Source organism: Tarenaya hassleriana, unplaced genomic scaffold (assembly GCF_000463585.1).
Source record: "Tarenaya hassleriana unplaced genomic scaffold, ASM46358v1 Cleome38, whole genome shotgun sequence".
In the NCBI taxonomy this organism is placed as follows: domain Eukaryota; kingdom Viridiplantae; phylum Streptophyta; class Magnoliopsida; order Brassicales; family Cleomaceae; genus Tarenaya; species Tarenaya hassleriana.
In genome coordinates, this window is record NW_010966774.1 from 501,103 (window position 1) to 512,320 (window position 11,218).

An 11,218-nucleotide genomic window follows, 5' to 3' on the forward strand; every position below is an offset into this window, starting at 1 on the left:
TCATCAATCATCAATCATCAATCATCAATCATCAATCATCAATCATCAATCATCAATCATCAATCATCAATCATCAATCATCAATCATCACTCATCAGCCATCAATCAACAATCAACATGCATCATAAATTCACAAGAAAATTTAAGGCGTCTATCCTAAAATCCTAACCGCATGATATCTACGTTCACTATCATCATGTCTAAGCGAATAGAAGAAAGAGGAGATCTGTCGAGTTCCCTCACCTTGGTCTAAACGATGAACTCTGAAAGATTCGCTCTAATCCTCGATCCCGGGTTCAATAACCTCGAGATTTTCTTCACCTATAATTAATTATCATATAATAATCTTAATCAACAAATTATTTTTCAAAAAAATATTTACTACCGAAAAAAAAACGTTAATCGAATGGTAAGTCTTACGGTTAAACTGTCTTATTTTAAATCGTTCGAAGATCTCTAAATACTTTGAATTTTATAAAACGGATTTCGGATTTGAAATCACAGGATTGAAACGGTTCAACCCATGTCACCGGAAAATTTTCCGGCGACGGTGGCCGGCGACCGTCATACATCTCGGAATCATTTAATTTTTTTTTTGTTTCCTATGTAAAACCAATCAAGGAATCCAAATCCGAAGTTATTTTGGCCTAAATCGGCTTAAATCACCCTAGATCTAAGTTTTTCTCCGACGGTTCTCGGTGATTTTTCGGCGATGTTTCACCGTTTCCGGCGATGACACGGTTCTCGGTGATTTTTCGGCGATGTTTCACCGTTTCCGGCGACGACACTACCCAGAAAAGATTCAACTCGTCAAGTGCTTTCAAACCCTTCAAGTCTCAACCCAAACCGAGCTTCCGTTCGCCGGAAATCGGAAAAACTCCATGGCGGTAAAGGAGAAGGAAAACGATGAAGAAAAACTAAGAAAAGATGGAGAAACGGACCGACGGTGATGTCTTCTTCTTCTTTTTTTTTCTTCTCCCATGGCCGACCCTAACACCATTGTTGCCTATCTTCCACTCCGATTTGCCTCCTTGCTCGCCGTCGACCATCGACCAAGAAAAAAAAAGAAGAAGAAGAAACCCTAGCAAAAATTGCAGTCCAATCCCATATTTTCTGAAATTTTCGAATTCTGCCCAAACTTTTATTTCGTTCTAAAAGACCCTAACTGAAATAACAGATTTTTCCAGAACTTTTAATTTTATCACCTTACCCCAATTCATTCATTTTTTTTAAAAATTTTCGTTCGTTATAACAAGGGCAGAAGAACATCGTAACAACTCAAGGGCGGATCGACAAGTTCCAAATGACGGGTTTCGTGATCCAAAATTGCACAATTACTGCAAATGATGATCCGAAATCCGAGAAGGGTGAGTTCCAGAGCTTATTGGGACGACCTTGGAAAAAATTCTTGCGAACCATCATGATGGAATCTACAATAGATTATGTGATTGATCTTGTTGGATGGTTGAGATGGCGAGAAACTTATTTCGCCATCGATACTCTTTTTTACGCCGAGTTCAAGAACGACAGAGCGAGTGGAGAAACCTTTCGATAGTTAAAAGGCCCAGATTCAAGATTATGAGCAAGGAAGAAGCATTGAGCTACATTGTGGAATCCTTCTTACAAGGAAGTTGGATATGTTCCATTAGTTGTCCAGTTAAGTTCGGTCTTTATGAGTTTTGAAGGAGAAGAAATGAAAATAAACTTGTTTTTTGTGGAACAATGTGGTTATTACAAAAAAAACGTTAGATGGTAGTGGATGAACTAATTAAAGAAACATAATTAAAGTTATCTTAATGAGTAAATATTGTGATTAACCAGTTTGTTATTACTTAGAATTTTGTTACACACAACAAAACTCGGGGCCTCTATAAATTAAAAGGAATTTCTTGATTATGGTTGGTTAAGACCGGTTTGGATATTCATTGACCCCAGTTTCCGTTAATTGATCCCATCTTTTGCAAAGCTCAAAAATCATGTGAACCATTTGATTATGGTTGGTTAAGACCGGTTTAGGGTTATAAAAAAAATTCCCTCCAATAATAGGTTTCACATTGATGTTATGAATGTTGCATCCTTAATGTGAACCAATGATCTAACTTGAGTTTTTCAATACTGATATAAAATTTTGGTGTACCGGATTAGTAATTTTGGTTTGGACCTCCATAGATTAATCAAAATGAACATCTTGATTCAATCATTTTCCATTGTTGTTAACCATCTAGACTATTTAAGCTAAACCAAGAAACGAAGTTGGATCTCTCAATTCAAATATAAATTTGGGAAATGGGATTGATTTCTTTGGGTTTAATTTTTAGAGAAATTAAGGGCAGTTCTTGGTTCACATCATATCCTATTGTCCTTAGCAATCTTAATTTCTTAAAGATAATCAAGAACCGATGTTAGATTATTGAAAACCGGTGTGAATTTTAGAAATCCGGATCATTTGTTTTTACTGGTGAATTGACCTAACTATTGATTTTCCAACAAAAATTGGATTTTCTAAAATCAGTAGAATTTCGGTAATCTATATCGGTTTTAGTTGATTTATTTATGTTGAAAGAAATTGGAAATAATATATTGCAACAAGCAGATTATACAAAACTGATGTAAATTGGGTTAAACTGGCAATATAAGAAAAACACGCATTAGCGACAGAAAAATCTATCGCAAATACAAAGCAAATCTGTCGCAATTAAAATTTTGCGACAGATTGGGACAGAATTGTTTCTACACGTATAACGTTGTCGCAAAAATTTGTCGGTCGCCAATCTATCGCAATTTTGTGACGGAGATTTGCGACAGATTATTCCGTCGTAAAATATATTTTAAATTTAAAAAAATATAAAAAATATATTATCCATACGCATATACATATATCTACATATACATACATTACACATATACATATATATACATACATATACACATATTTATACACATACATATACATTTACATTTACATACACACATACACACATTCACATACACGCATACACACATGCACATACACATTCCCATTCACATATATATACAACACACACATACACATACATATTCTCGACCTTTTTACATGATTGACTGATACACATACCCTAAATATCTGAGACAATGAAGTTTGTATGTTTTGTGAGCAGCCGTTATGTATATAATGGCTTTAATGTGTCGTAAATATTGTGTTCGTTATTAATGAAAATATAATAAAGACATTAAAAGGATGCAAACGGCTAGTAACAAAGAAGGAAAGTGAAGATAATTGAGTGCATGATTGGATGAATTTGATGTAGATATCTAGGAGATATGACTCATTGAATGTGGCTTCCTTCTTTGGTGGATCCATTAGTCGTCAATGCACTAAAGAATCTTGGCCAACTATAGAATATTTGTTCATCATGCGTCCATGCTTTCGTTCGTCCAAGTTTGTGACTAATAATGATTTGATCTTCAACAAAACACACATACATATTCACATTCACATTCATATACATACACAACACACATACACACACATACATAAACACATGAACACATACACATTCACTTACACACATGCACACACATTCACATACACGCATACACACATGCACATACACACATTCACATTCACATATATACACAACACACACATACACATACACATACACATACATATATATATTCACACATATATACATATATATTCATATATATATATATACACATACAAATTCATATATATACCCTAAATATCTGAGACAATGAAGTTTGTATAGAGCGGGCGTTATGTATATAACTGTGCTTGAATGTGTCAGGGTCAAGTTTTTAACTCAGCATTTGGTAATTGTGTATACATACACTGATCGTTGTCTTGCACTCCATAGCCATATCGGAAAATCTTGAAACATAGACTCGAGACCCGTTCCATAGTCTTTCTGCTAAAGCCAAACATTTGTTTTAACAAGTTGATTGCTATCGCAGACTGGGAGGTTTCTCTAGAAATATAAATTTACGGAAATTAAATAAGAAAGAAGTTGGCCTTAACAATTCTGAAGTGCAGCTATGGGATTCTGCTTCCAACCGAATGGTAATTCTGAAATCTCAACTGTATCTCACTTTTTACGGCAAACATGTCCTAACCTAACTCAAACGTGTCGTATTTACTTGCACAGCTGAGGACGTTGTGCGGTGGACACACCTCTAGAGTAGGATCATTAGCATGGAACAATCACACCTTGACAACTGGAGGAATGGATGGACAGATCATCAACAATGACATTAGGATTAGGTCACATATCGTGGGGACTTACAGGGGCCACAGGGATGAGGTCTGTGGGCTGAAATGGACAGAATATGGCACGAACCTTGCAAGTGGTGGAAACGACAATCTCGTACACATATGGGATCGGTCCATGGCATCTTCAAACTCACATACGCAATGGCTTCACCGGCTGGAGGATCATACATCTGCAGTTAAGGCTCTTGCATGGTGTCCATTCCAAGGGAACTTGCTTGCAACAGGGGGTGGTGAAAGAGATGGTGCTATCAGATTCTGGAACACAAACTCTGGAGCTTGCTTGAATTGTGTCGAAACTGGTTCCCAAATTAGTGGTCTGATATGGAGCAAGAATGAAAGGGAATTGCTTAGCTGTCACGGGTTTGCACAGAATCAGCTTACACTATGGAAGTACCCATCAATGGCGAAAATGGCAGAGCTCACAGGAAGTTTAGGAACAAACAAATGTTAATCTGTGAATCATCTTTGTTAGCTGCAACCGTCATGTCTATTTTTACCTGGGTCATAGATAGGACTCTCCAGGTATGACCTGTGAGCTCTGCCATTTTTGCCATTGATGGGTACTTCCACAGTGTAAGCTGATTTTGTGCAAACCCGTGACAACTAAGCAATTCCCTTTCGTTCTTGCTCCATATCAGACCACTAATCTGGGAACCAGTTTCGAGACAATTCAAGCAAGCTCCAGAGTTTGTGTTCCAGAATCTGATAGCCCCATCTCTTTCACCACCCCCTGTTGCAAGCAAGTTCCCTTGGAATGGACACCATGCAAGAGCCTTAACTGCAGATGTATGATCCTCCAGCCGGTGAAGCCATTGCGTTTGTGAGTTTGAAGATGCCATGGACCGATCCCATATGTGTACAAGATTGTCGTTTCCACCACTTGCAAGCTTCGTGCCATATTCTGTCCATTTCAGCCCACAGACCTCATCCCTGTGGCCCCTGTAAGTCCCCACGATATGTGATCTAATCCTAATGTCATTGTTGATGATCTGTCCATCCAGTTGTCAGGGTGTGATTGTTCCATGCTAATGATCCTACTCTAGAGGTGTGGCCACCGCACAACGTCCTCAGCTGTGCAAGTAAATACGACACGTTTGAGTTAGGTTAGGACATGTTTGCCGTAAAAAGTGAGATACAGTTGAGATTTCAGAATTACCATTCGGTTGGAAGCAGAATCCCATAGCTGCACTTCAGAATTGTTAAGGCCAACTGCAATATGACGACCATTAGGCGCCCAATTGACACTTGTCACAGGCCCCTTCTCATCAACAACCGTCACAAGCTCGGATATCGAACGACTGGAAGCATCCAACAAATATACAGTTTGGTCCAATGCTATAGCGAGAACATTTTTGCTCCCCCAATCCAGCAAGTTGAGGTAAAAGTCATCCTTGATTTCAGGGGCATCAAGTATACTCACAGCCTTCTGGCATACACAAAGTTTCACAAATCAAAATATGAACACATTGATCTTTCCCACTGGATAAATCTTATGTAAATCAGTGCATCTTGGCATACACACCTGAGGAATGTTTCTATGAGGCTTCATAGATTTAGGCTGCCAGTGAAGAGGTACAGATTGGTCGCTGGGAAGCAGTTTCACGGGAGCAGGAGGTTTGTTCTTGAAGGCGAGAATGCGGGTCCGGTTCATGCTGAATATCTCAGCCAATTGATTCCTATAGGCCTCTTTAGATGGGGAACTCACCTCTGTGGTTGTGGTCGTTTTCTTCTTCTCTTTCCGCCCTTTGGTCAGCATGTAATGAGCATAGTCGAAATCCATGGCGGATCTGTTTGGTATGAATCTATCGGCCTGGTAAAAGACAGAAACTTAGGATTTAGAACTTTTCGGCAAGAAAATATACGTGAATGTCTGATAAAATTTTCAAAGAAATACAACAACCCATATCTGAAGAAGAAACGAAACCAAAAAAATTAAACGCATTCGCATTAAACCCACCTGAAATAAGAAACACAGCAAATATGGCTAAATCTTAGGACAAATGAAATGGAAAAGCCCCAATCTCAGAATTGGTAACATGGGATTTCCTATCTAGTAAACCCCAAAGCCTGAATCGAGGAGCAGAAAACGTGAGCGGGGTTCTTCGATTATCAGAAATTAGGCCAGTTGTGTTTGTTATATGTATCCTTCTAGAATTTCTGAATTTTGAATTAGTTTGAAGAGTAGTTAGGGTTCTAATTTTCAGTCTTGATTTGTTGGTGCTGCTCCTCGATTCAGGCTTTGGGGTTTACTAGATAGGAAATCCCATGTTACCAATTCTGAGATTGGGGCTTTTCCATTTCATTTGTCCTAAGATTTAGCCATATTTGCTGTGTTTCTTATTTCAGGTGGGTTTAATGCGAATGAGTTTAATTTTTTTGGTTTCGTTTCTTCTTCAGATATGGGTTGTTGTATTTCTTTGAAAATTTTATCAGACATTCACGTATATTTTCTTGCCGAAAAGTTCTAAATCCTAAGTTTCTGTCTTTTACCAGGCCGATAGATTCATACCAAACAGATCCGCCATGGATTTCGACTATGCTCATTAGACCATTAGGCGCCCAATTGACACTTGTCACAGGCCCCTTCTCATCAACAACCGTCACAAGCTCGGATATCGAACGACTGGAAGCATCCAAAAAATATACAGTTTGGTCCAATGCTATAGCGAGAACATTTTTGCTCCCCCAATCCAGCAAGTTGAGGTAAAAGTCATCCTTGATTTCAGGGGCATCAAGTATACTAACAGCCTTCTGGCATACACAAAGTTTCACAAATCAAAATATAAACACATTGATCTTTCCCACTGGATAAATCTTATGTAAATCAGTGCATCTTGGCTTTTGTGTAATCTGAATCCGGTTCTTGTTGAAACATAATACGCAAACATTTATAAAGACGACAGAAAATAATGTGAGGCATTATATTCCTTTGAATTTCTCTTAACATTAATAAACCAAAATTAAATCGATCCGATTTACCAAAATGCTAATGATATTGAGAAATCTGATTTTGGTGGGAAAATCATTGGTTAAGGCCAATTCACTCGTTCAACAAAACCAATGCAGTTTTAGAAAATTCACATCGGTTTTAAGGAATTTGACATCGATTATTGTTTAACTTTAAGAAATTGAGATTGCTAAAGAATAAAAGATTATTTAAACCTAGAAATTCCTTTCAATGTATTTATAAAATAAACATAAAATAAAATTATTTTTTATTTATTTTATTGATAATATTTATATTTTAAATTTATTAGTAAATAATTTTTATCAAATGATACTAAAAATTTAATTAAAACTATTATAAAAAAATTATTTTAAAATAATATTTTTTTTGATAATTTATATCAAACGTAACCGCAACCGCAACGAATCATTCACTTCTAACCGCACTCACCCTTAATCGCTGTCAACAACAACTTATCAACCGTTCATAATCGCTATCAAACGTTCTGAAAACGTCATCACTGCAACCGCAACCGCAATCGAATAAAAGATTTTTTATGGATTAATTTATTAAGTTAAATATACATGATAAAAACCAGATTAAATAATTACCTTGCCAAAGGGTGAAACCAGCTGCTGTAGAGCTGCTATTCTCTCCCCTAACTTCTCTTTCCTAACCTGTTTTAAGTTCCAAGAATTATCAACTACATACATACATACACACACGCATACATATATACATATATTATATATATGAAATAAAGAAACGGGGGATGGGCAAATTAAGTATGTCTTAGTCTTGGGTTTAGGGCTAAAATTAGGACCTTGAGGGGTGGGTAAGAGGGCTAACTTCACAAATACACAGTTTGTGTCACAATTATTTCTCCGGTACACACGTAAAATTCAACCATTTTTTTCTTTTTGAAGATACACCACTTTTGATGCAAAATGACCCAATTATCTATAGTATGAAAAGACCAAAATAACCGAAATTCAATAAATAAAAAATAATTTGATTTAAAATAAAAAGACTTTCCCTCTTCCTGACGATCATTTTCTCCGTTTTCGCAAATTTGAAGCTGAAATCAACTGAGAAGATACATTTAAAGGTAAACTCATTGTTTATTTTTGGATTGTTAAGGTTTTAGGGTTTAAAATTTTCAAGATTAAAGTTTGTATTTTTTTTTACCGAAATTTGAATTTTCTAGAGTTGTCGAGAAACTGGCAATATAATTTTGAGTTATAGTGATGATAGTTGTAGGATTTTAATGATTTATAAGCGATTCTATAAGTGGAATACGAAATATTTGTCGTAAAAAATACTATCATAATACAGTCGAAATGTGTCGCAATATTCTGAAATATTCAGTAACAAATATGTATTATGTTTTTTAATAGGACCATGGGTGCTGTAGAAGATTGTTACACATCTATTTCTGTCCGCTATGATGGTATTTGGCAAAAAGAAAAGGCAATTTTTCTAAAATACACTACTTGGGTCGCGTCAATTACACAGGTACACCTGCAAAATATGGACGAAAATTTTAAACAAATTGTACACCAATATTTTGGGTAAATTACTTAAATGTCCTTACTTTCAAAATGTCAAAAATACCCTTAATGTTAAATTCAAAAAATAGACCTTTTTTATTTGAAAGAATACTTTTTTTATGGCGGGAGGCACCTACTTTTCGTAAATATTTTGTCCACTTGGCTTTCCATATTATTTTAGACTTTAACATTTTTATGCACGTTTGTTTCTCGAATAAATCCTGCGAATTAATTACGACTTAATTATGATTTATTTGCGACTTCATATATCTAACTAGAATTTCCTATTAAAATTTGTATTTTGTCGATAAGGAATCTACAAATAAAGAATATAAACAAATTATGTAAAAAAAATTAGTTTTAGGTCACAAATCACAAATTAATTAAAATTTTGCACATTTGTTGATATGTACCACTAAATGTATATTAACCACCTACTCACACATTCAACTAAATTACATGAAATGAATCAAAATTCCAAATTTGTTGAAATTTATTAAAAATATTAATTCAGATCGATTAATATCACTTTATTGGATGAATTCCATCATCATTAGCCAAAACCAAATCGAAATTCACGATTTTTTTAACAAATTTACAAAAATTCTATGATGGCAAATAAGTCGTAATCCAGTCATAAAAAAGTGGTTGTGGCCGATTCCCAAGACAAAATTAAAGAATCCTTATGGTTGGACCCACTTTTCGTATGTATTTTGTCCACGTGGCTTTTCATATTATTTTAGATTTTGACCTTTTTTATACACCTTTGCTTCTCGAATAAATCCTGTTTATTTATTATGACTTAACTACGACTTATTTGCGACTTCGTATATGAACTAAAATTTTCGATTATAATTTGTATTTTGTCGATAAAGAATCTACAGATGAAGAATATAAACAAATTTTACGAAGAGAATTAGTTTTAAGTCACAAATCACAAATTAATTAAAATTTTGTACATTTTTTAATATGTAACATTAAATGTATATTAACCAACTACTCACATATTCAACTAAATTACATAACATGAATCAAAATTTCAAATTTGTTGAAATTTATTAAAAATATTAATTCAAATCGATTAATATCATTTTATTGGATGAATTTTATAATCATTAGACAAAACCAAATCCAAATTCGCGATTTTTTAAACAAATTTACAAAACTTCTATGGTGGCAAATAAGTCGTATTTTAGTCGTAAAAAAGTGGTTGTGGCCGATTTCCAAGACAAAATTAAAGAATCTTTATGGTTGGACCCACTTTTCGTAGATATTTTGTCCACGCGGCTTTTTATATTATTTTAGATTTTAACTTTTTTTATGGACGTTTGCTTCTCGAATAAATTATGCGAATTAATTAGACTTATTTGCGACTTCGTATATCAACTAAAATTTTCGATTAAAATTTGTATTTTGTAGATAAAGAATCCACATATAAAGAATATAAACAAATTATACGAAAAAAATTAGTTTTAGGTCACAAACCACACATTAATTAAAATTTTGTACATTTGTTGATATGTAACACTAAACCAAATCGAAATTCGCGATCTTTTTTACAAATTTACTAAAATTCTATAGTGGCAAATAAATCGTAATCCAGTCATAAAAATATGGTTGTAGTCAATTTCCAAAACAAAATTAAAAAATACTCATGGTTGGACCCACCTGTCAGATGATTACTTTTTTTTTAAAAACAGCGTGTATACATATAACATTTTTTACACGCCCATTTTATTAAGGGTTATATAGTCTTTTCCATCTTTTTTAAGGGTAAATATGACTTTTGTTAATTCCTTCTATTTTTACAGTGTACCACTGAAATGGATGCGACACGGGTAGTGTATTTCAGAAAAAAAAAAGCCAAAAGAAAATGATGATGGGTTATTTGAATGGAAATGTGGTGAGGATAAAAGGAAGACGATTTGTATTTATAATAGAGCAAGCAATGTCACACATGAGGAGCTCATTCAAGCTGTATGTGGATTGCTTAACATTGATTTAGGAACACCGAAATTAAGCTTTGTACCCATGGTTGCTAATGGAGATCAACCTGAATACATATTGGATGACTTGGGAGTAACATCGTTCAGATTTAGCAAAAGTAACGGGCGTCGAGGATGGTTGTATGTAGAGCGTATCAATGGTGTTGGATTCAATGAAGAAAACAATGGTATGCCTGTTGAATCTCATATGTGTGTGGATGAAGTTGATGTGGGAGTTGACACTACAAAAAAAATGGTCATTTCCAACGGGTAAATCCGTTGGAAATGGCCAAATTTCCGTTGGAAATTAACGTTTCCAACGGATTTATCCGTTGGAATTTCGTCGTTAGAAATCGGTGTCCGTTGGAAAACCGTTGGAATTTTCAACGGAATTGCAACGAATTTTTCCGTTGAAAATTTCCAACGGATTTCCAACCGGCATCCGTTGGAATTTTCCAACGGA

General features: G+C 34.9%; 2 pseudogenes; one reads left to right on the forward strand and one right to left on the reverse strand.

Moving 5' to 3' along the window:
- LOC109117057 overlaps positions 1-11,218 on the forward strand; it is a 36,017-nt pseudogene that overhangs the window by 8,507 nt on the left and 16,292 nt on the right.
- On the reverse strand, positions 4,693-6,113 carry LOC104822867 (annotated as a pseudogene).